Raw genomic sequence first — 9,261 nt, forward strand, 5'->3', positions numbered from 1 at the left:
CAATATTTCTATCGATTAATTGTTTTTTTCTTGTTAATTTCGCAACTTACATAATAGCTATTCTTTTTTGTAATCTATCTATTCTAGAGATTTCTGAGAATATGTAGAATGTCATTGTTTATAAAAAATAAGTTAATAAATTACAATTTTACATAGTTCTTTTGGAAACTGATCGATGTACGAATACTTTCTATATCCACTGTATGTTCTTTAGATATTTTTCTATTATGCATAAAATTTACGATCGAATCTCGGCATCAATTATTGTGTAGTACGTAATTGAGTGTGTTGAAAACGCATTTTCCCATAAGAGCCCACGCTAAAAAGTGAAAAATTGAAAAATTTATTTCTTTGCTTTTAGGTACTGTAGCCTTCCCAACATTTGTGTGGGTGTTTTTGGGATAAAATCTAACCCGTAAACAAATTTTTATAATTTTCTTGGCGTTATTTCTATTTGCACTAGAGCCTCCTTAATATAACAAACTTCTAAGACCACACCCTAATCTTTATTACACTGTATCTGTACAGATCTTACACATGAGTTAGGTTTCAATCCGATTGACATTACATGCACCGTAACATTTTGTTTATTGTTATTATTCCACAATTATTATAACTAGTTATTATGCTTGTAATCTGGTAGAATAATAATAATAATAATAATAAGGAGAATGTTATAGCTTTCTGGATTTCATTTTATATGTAATTTTACCGACGTTACTAAATATTTTATTACCTTAATGAAATAATGCATAAACACCTGTTTTTTTATTATTGCAAGTATGAAGTCTTACAAATTGTAGTCGATTTGAATTCAAAAGAGACAAAAGGGTCCATATAAGACTGACAGCATAAATAATCTTAAATATCTTTCGAAAATTAATACATCTAGCGTCTGTAATGTTATCTGTAATTTTAAGTTGCACACAGTTAGAATGAATCCTCTTACTGTGTACGTTAAAAAGCGCGCAATGCGTCGTGACGCTGGATGAGAGATCCCCCGATAGCTTGATAATGTTAAAAATATAATATAATAATGCACAGATCGATAACTTTGATGTAAGATAAAACATATATGTAAGAAGTTTACTTTTTTCGATATTGAAGACAATCAGTCTGTTTGTAAAAAAACTGTTGAATTTCAGTACCTACCTAACCTGGAGGAAGATTAAATACTACGCTTGCGCATAATTCTCCTGGTTACATGACTGCGAGCGGGAATATTTGAAGCTAATATTAGATAAATCAAATTTAATTATACTTGTATTTTTATTTGCTATAAAATGTAAACATGTTACACGTTACTGTAGTAAGCCCTTGAGTTTGTTTTAGTCTTATATCACTTTTCTTCAAATCATACATTAATTTTATATGTATTTCATGAATAATCTAACTATCATCAGAGAAAGTGTAATTTTCATGTATTAATGGCAACAATTTGGTCATAAAAGCAGCCTCTACTTGATGTGAATTCTCCACTTTTAACGTGGTGAAACAGGTTTCCTTGAAGTCGATGTTTAAACTGTGTTTAATTACATTTGTTAATGCAGTGGCAAGAATTACACACGATTTGTAATCATTATCCAGTGGTATATGATTATTGTACACAACTTTTTCATTAGAATGATACGTAAACTTCGTATAGGGATTTAATCGTTGAAGTATAATTATTTCATTCAGTATCATTTTTGTGAACTCTTCCAAGTCACGCAAGATTAGTTCCTGCTGTAAGATATATAAATACATATATAAATAGAAATACATGTAAATAATTATCTATCAATTATCCAATCTGACATAAACTGTTTTTATGCTATAAATAACTAAGTGAAGATTAGTATCTTGTATATACCTTCAACTGGAAAGATAAATACTTCTTTTGATGCGAAAAATCGATATTACTCTTATCTCTTATGTTTGTATCCAACGATAGGCGTTTCCGTACAAAACGTAATCCAACTATGTTCTGAATAGTACTGTATTCAGTCCTCGAGTATAGTGTGGCAATTAGTGAGTTATTTAAAAAAATACCCATAGAAATGAAATCGTTAAATATTTCCCTCGAGAAGTGTAAAATATCATTTGTGAATTGTCCATAATTCGTAATTTGTATCGTATAATTCATCATCCCTTTGTTTAATAACGTAACGTCTACGTGATTGTAACACGTCTTTCCGATCGCATGTTTCGTGAACCATTTTTCAAAATTCTGCAATATCTATCGAATATATGATCAATGACTATTGCATTCAGTACATGCTCCACGACGATACAATATTTAATATTAAAATATAAAAATCAATGCCATCTATAAATTACTCTTGCTGCAATTCTTGACTCTATAGATTATTTTCGATAACATTACATTATCATACAGAACCATACTTTTTTAACGATGTCTGCAATTAAATTCGTATCGAATACGGTCACATCCATGACGTAGGGAGATTTGTTTGAAACTACCGGTACCTGTGAGACCCTGACCTCTAGGCACGGTGAGTGTTACTGAAAGGTTCTTCCCTATCGATAAAGAACCTTCGCCGCGCAGGCCACAGCGAAACTCGAAGGTAGTGTTGTGTGTCGGTATACGAATTCTTCATGTTGCGCCATGGTGCAACTGTCTGAACAGAAGTAAAAAAATCCATGTATAGAAGGTGACAATAAGTTTTTACGGTGTGATCGACTACGTTCGATCATTTACAAACAATAATCGGGCATAAACAGTGCCGCGTGATATTTTTTCTCGTGGAATTGTGAGCAAAAACATATCGAATGTCAGAACAAGAACAGAAAGACGAACCTAACCTCAGTGAGGAGCGTGGCACTCCACCGCGGAGGATTCGTCACCGGTAAGTTTCAACGATATTTTCTTTCGAAAGCTGGCTTTGTTTTTCTTTTCCCTATCAGCACTCATTACGTATCAAAACGTAACGCGAGAAATGTTGTCCACTTATGATTGTATTAGAGTTGCGTTCAGTATACATCGGTTGGTAACGCGTGCTCCTTGGATACACCGCACGCTTTACATGGACCAATCAAATCGCGTTATACGTCGCCTGACTCGCTAATCAACCAATCAGGGCTCTCTGTCAATTTTTTGATTACCTCGTGTGAAAATCCATTCAGTTACAGCCGCTAGATATATGCAAATAATTTAATTCATGACAACATAAATATTACGTTTATAGGTTATAATGTGATATAACCTCTTGATGAAACGAGGAACTACTATGAAACCAGATGAACAGGAATACGTACATGTGCCTCTTTGAATGTATAATAATAATTACGATATTTGAAATAATCAAAGGAAATGTATACATATATGCATAACAGGTTCGGGATTCATTAAAGGCAAAGTAAATTTGTAAATTAACTTTTTGTAACAATGTATATCGACTTACTAACGTGTAATTAGCTTTTATTCATAATTGCTTTATACTGCGATAGCTTCGAGCATTGTATCCGTGACGTTAATCTCGATTAGCGAATACATAATATTATTGCGTATTGCATTTCTTTCATGAAGTAACGGATACATCTCTTTTGAAATCATTTTATTCGTTCTGCGTTGCTTTATGTTCTTTTCATAAATAACACACTAATGGGTAATTATGTATGCTTTCATTCTCATTTACACGTTCCTCGCTTGACGATGTTAGTAGCAGATTCACGATTAATAAACATACTCGATGCACATGTTCTTATCGTATTATCGAGCACATTCATATCTGCTTATTTGTATTGAGATGCAAAGAAACTTGTATTGCGAACGTCAACGGGCGAGGATATGTATCATACTATCACGCGTTGTCACTAATGGTAATACGTGTGACGTCAATTATGCAATAAACGATATTGCTCTTGTTAGTGATCGTGTACAAGAATTATGCGATTTTATGGAATTCTAATGTCACGTGATAGATAAACTCGTTACTTTTCTTTATTTTATTCAATAGTCTTCTAAGAGAAATAATGGATAATTCTAATAGAAATTAGGGCTAAAAATTTGTGCAATAATCAAGGTTCCTACCATAAGCAAGCAATACATAGCAAATCACCATTGCATTGCTACTCCTAACTTTACTTATCGCTTAGCAACTATCCCTTCTACTTGTGAACACCATGCAATCATCACAGCCGTCGTGCAATAATCGAGACTTCACTGTATAATTATACTCATCGCTAATCACACCAAATTATTGACTTAAGGAGGCTCTAGCGCATAGAGAAATAACGCCAAGAAAGTTATAAAAATTTGTATACAAGTTAGATTTTATCCCAAAAACACCCACACGAATTTCGGGAAGGCTAGGATACCTAAAAGCAAAGAAATAAATGTTTCAGTTTTTCACTTTTTAACTCTTATGGGTAAATGCGTTTTCAACACACTCAATTACGCACTACAAAGTATTAGGTTGTCCCGAAACTTTCTTTCGCGAGTTACACTCAATTATTTTATGTGATCGTGTTTATATAAATAGACAATCTAATTTCATAGATATTTATGTTGTAACAGTAACGGAGCAAAATGAATCCTGCACAATTCAGTAATGTAACATAAAACATAAACTATTATGCATGTATTACTTATTAATAAAGCGAAAGAAACTTTTGGGACAACCTAATAATGACGCCGAGATTGAATCGAAAATTTTATGCATAATAAAAAAATATCTAAAGAACATATATTGATTTACAAAATACTCCGAGGGTACTTGTAGTATTAATAATAAATTAAAGAATTCTTGGATAATGCGTTTTGTCTTCTGCTACTGACATAGTATGAGAGATCTGACACGCTGTACGAGAGGTTAGAAAACGCGCGTTCAAATACAAACAGTACTGTAGTTTGTCTGAAAATAATTGATTTCTATTACTTTATGGTACAATATAAATATAATAGATATAATAACGACTGAAAATCAATGTTTAACATAATTTTTTTTTATTTTGATATAAAATTGCGAACCATTGTAATATTTTAAATACTATGCCAGATCTACTACTACGTGAATCAAGCGACAATAGTAACTCTACATTGACTTACAGCGTAACTGTAGAGCCTCCTTAAATGACGTACAAATGACACTTTGACCTTAGTTTTTTTTTTTCGAATTTGACAAGTCTTCTGGTCTCAAATGATTAGTACTGTAGGAACAGATACGGGCATTTACAGTCACACGCCATCAAATCACTTTTCAGCACGCATTACCAGTCTTATCGATCCCAAATCTTGCTGTAGGTGCGATAATCAAATATATTCGATAATCTTCTGTACTGAACATTATGTATCGATTTTTAGAAGCGATCTAAGACTATCTGAAAAGTGTATATCACCAGCGGAAAGCAAATTAGAAAAGAATATTTTCTAAACTTGTTCACCAATAGTGATTTAATTATTAATTCTATTTATTAATACTACTTTACTGTTCATTTCGTGTGATGTATTTTCTGCAACTGGAAATTCGTAAATAATAAAATAAAGGAGCCTGGAAATATTTAATGACATTTTTTAATTAAATATTTACCTACTTTAATTTTTAACGATCAAATTTCTTGTCACATAATAATCTACGACTATGAAAGATAAAATGCAAGATTCGCAACGTAGGAATCTCGAATTGTTTTCGCTATTCTTATCTTGCTTATAAAAACACGCACCTTTGCATGAACACTTGAGATTAAAAAAAAAAGTCTCGAGTACGAGACATTATGTCAAACGAAAAATTATTCATGTAGCAAAATTAAAATATTGAGTATGTCTGCAGTCGACAATTATCACGGTATTTTTCATCAGATACGCAATTTCATTACCGATACCCTAAGAGCGTCCACTACCACGCTTTGATTCGCAGCTCAATATCGTATGATTCTTTGAAAAGTCATGAACTGAGCACGCGGCATTCGCAATCGAGGGAGAAATAGTCAGTTTCATCGTTACTGTGATTATCAGAAGCATTTAGTCTCGACAGATAACCGAGGAACTGTTTCTAATCGACAGATACCAATAATTGTTTACGTTAACCCTACTGTACGCAATTTTTCAAATCAGAGCAAACGCAAGTAACATTCTACTGCAAAAATTCTTATGGAAACTGTCAGATTTTGCGCAAAAATAATTATATTCAATGGTGCTGTGACCTTTTTATAACGTAGATGTCTTATTTCTGTTAGAAACAGCGCATCAGTTGTTGTTTATGCTGTTGTGTAATAAAATATCACAAAAAGTGCGGTTGATGCATATATGTGAATAGCATGAATGTTTCTTCTGGATAATTGTTTATTTTTAGAAAACGTTATTTCGTTTATTTACTTTTTTATGTTTCATTGAGTGCTTGTTAACCGATAAAATATTAATGTCAAGGATAGGATTAACGAATATAAGGATTCCTTAGGACGGATCGAATTCGTTCATCGCGCAGTTGCTATGCATTCGCACTTTCGGACACGGGAAGATGTTTTGCACGTTGGTGCATACACGCTGTAATGCAATAATGTTACACGTATTATGCAACGTTACACATACCATTAGAGTCCGTCGGGTGTATACAGCATGCGTGCGTACTCTTATACGCATAGACGTCATCACAGCGTGCGAATAACTATACTTGCGTCCTTCCTCGTCGTGATAATGTCTACGAGTCTACATTGGACCGCCGACGGGCAAAAAGAGACGAATATAATGATTTCACTTCGTTAATAAACCAACGCAGTATTTAACCTTGCAAACAACATCGTGGCTGAAAAGGGATGTTCCGACAATTGATACACGCCGAAAACTTTGAATTTTTGCAGAAATGAAGTTCACGAGAACCTAGTCGTCGTACCTTTTTTCCATTTTGGACTGAAAATGATATAAAGGGTGGAAGTATCCTGCGAAATGATTCCAAGTATCTTTTTGCTAATATCTTTGAATTCATAAGAAATATTGAAAAAATAATAGTTTTTAATATTTAGTAGTAGTTTTAATCGTTTTAATAATTCTTAATATTCTATAACGCCGTAATAAGAAATGAAAAAAAATTTATTTTTAATAATATTTCCCCTATCGTACATCTTTCTACCACACGGTGTATAAAAATTATGTTTGCAATCTTATCAACGTTTTCATACTGTACAACTTTTATGTAACCGATTTTGTTCTATTTGTTATCAGATTCGAGCTACTATGCAATATACAATACATGTGTATTCTGTACCGTGCACCGGATCGGCCAGAATTCAGGATTAAACTTTGAAAAAATCATAACTCTTGATTGAGTAAACGGATTTCAAATCATTAAAACGAGAATCTACGTGTTTATAGGTGAAGAATTTTTTTTAAATATCAAAATGATGAAAGAGTCTATTTTTATATTCTTTTCATAGTTTCTTAATAATTAACATTTTGGATTGAAACTTTTTTTCGTTATAGATCTCATGGAACTCTAGAAGCACACACAGAAAGTTTTTTTCTATCGTAAACACCCAATTTTTTACAAATGAGAGAATGATTTTATTAAGAATTCACAAGGGGCCTCGTTAATTTTAGTCCAAATCAAAAATTGTCTATAAAATTTTTTTTTCACTTGCCCGCTCAAAATGAAGCACATTTTGTTAAATAACATACAGCTGTAATTTATATTATATATGAAAAAAGAATTTCTAAAGAAAAGAAGAAGTATGGTTTGGAAAAAAGAGATTCTCGAAAAATATTAATTTCTCAAAAAATATGTTTGATAACAATTTGATGTCCTATCGAGATGTACAACTTTTATATTAAAAATTTTGTAATATCTTTTATAGTTTCAGAGATGTTAGCGGAAAGCATAAATATCTAGAATTATTTCAAAGGGGTGTCCATTCTTAAATTTTATAACCAAAATAGAAAAGACCACTGTGATTAGATTTCCATAAAATTGTTTTTGCAAGAATTCAACTTTTTCAAAGTGTATCAATTAATATTGTAGAGAAATTGTATATCATTCGATTACATCAAACAAACACTGTAAGAATTGATTTAATTGTTTATAACATTTATTATGACACTGTTTATAAAATAACGTTGGAAATACTTTTTAAGGAAAATGCATTGTCAATGAAAAACCATTAATGAATTGCAATGTTAACAAAGGAAATGAAACTATGTTTAGCGATAATATTGCAACGTATAATATCAGTGCTTTTTCCTTTAACGATGTATATTTATTCTAATTAATTATAAAGTGTTTTTACACTTGAAGAGAAGCATGGCAGAAAAATTCGAGGTCTTATCTGGGGATACCAAAAAAAAAGAATAAATGTTGTATAATTAAAAAATTGCTTGAGAATAATATAAAGTCGAAAGAAATGAAAAGAATAGAAAGCTCAGAATCATCAATTTACAAGCACAGTTCAGAATGAATCGTAATTTTAATTTCTTATAACTAATATGTATTAATATCAGCAAAAATATAATCGATCAGAAAAACAACTTTGTTTTGTTCGTTTTGCCTTGTGGTTACGTCATATATTAAATTATCTGTAAGAACAATTTCCTTTGATCTTCAGAGCAATACAATATGTGATATAACGATATTACATACTAGTACGTACAAAATTGTAAAACTATTTCTCGCTTTATCCATAAAAATATGTTATTTATGTTCTTATTTTTAGTTTATTGAAAAACTGCTTCTCATTTCAAGGAACCATTCTGAAATTTAAAGGGAACCTAAACAATAAATATAAAAAACGTTTAGAATTTTCCAACAAATAAACATTACAAAGGTAAATTCTAATTAAGCTGTACCCGTAGGACACGCAAAATGGACGGTTCCAACGAGTGGGCTCGAAAAATGAACAAGTTTATTAGTTCATTGACTTTTCCATACAAAATTGAACTTCCTGAAGATTCATTAAAATCATTCCCGGTCACTTTTACAAATAACGAACATCCAACAGAACAACACTAAAAAAAGAAGCACAAACCTAATATCACTATTCATGATCCGATTTATCATTTAATCAAATTTAAAATTCATTGGGTCGTTTTGACGCAATCAGGTTAACAAACACACACACTTACACCACGGTCGTGGAGACCTGCAGCTTAAAATCTTCCTCCATTAAGATATCATTCGATAAACACGTTTGCTCGCATATTTGCGTACAAATAATTTTATTCGAAAGCGGATATGTTCGTGGTATAAGGGCTAGCTCGATTGCTCCATCACATCCTTCCTGGGCGCCACTTGGTAGTTACCGGCGAAAGGGGCCAACGAATCGCAAATAGGAAGG

General features: G+C 32.0%; 1 protein-coding gene and 1 long non-coding RNA gene across 10 annotated transcripts in view; one reads left to right on the plus strand and one right to left on the minus strand.

Annotated features, from left to right (window-relative positions):
* The window catches only part of LOC128888513 (rho GTPase-activating protein 32), a 234,728-nt gene extending 229,430 nt beyond the window's left edge, over positions 1-5,298 (minus strand). For 3 of the 9 annotated variants that reach the window (XM_054145427.1, XM_054145419.1, XM_054145424.1), the window contains exons 1-3: positions 3,405-3,504; positions 2,806-3,135; positions 2,470-2,621 (exon numbers count right to left, since the gene is read on the minus strand). The gene's annotated coding sequence lies outside the window, so the exon portion shown is untranslated. Of the gene's footprint in view, positions 1-207; positions 1,726-1,852; positions 2,219-2,385; positions 2,622-2,800; positions 3,136-3,404; positions 3,529-4,033; positions 4,142-5,177 lie in introns of those variants that run through there. The other 6 variants (XR_008460279.1, XR_008460280.1, XM_054145421.1 and 3 more) reach the window with 6 other exon arrangements.
* LOC128888680 (uncharacterized) lies at positions 2,628-8,632 on the plus strand. Its single transcript, XR_008460311.1, has 3 exons — positions 2,628-2,849; positions 7,160-7,309; positions 7,418-8,632. It is a non-coding gene; the product is annotated as an uncharacterized LOC128888680 (long non-coding RNA).
* The last annotated feature ends 629 nt before the right edge of the window (positions 8,633-9,261 follow it).

The sequence above is a fragment of the Hylaeus anthracinus genome, unplaced genomic scaffold (genome assembly GCF_026225885.1).
Source record: "Hylaeus anthracinus isolate JK02 unplaced genomic scaffold, UHH_iyHylAnth1.0_haploid 11994, whole genome shotgun sequence".
Lineage (NCBI taxonomy): Eukaryota > Metazoa > Arthropoda > Insecta > Hymenoptera > Colletidae > Hylaeus > Hylaeus anthracinus.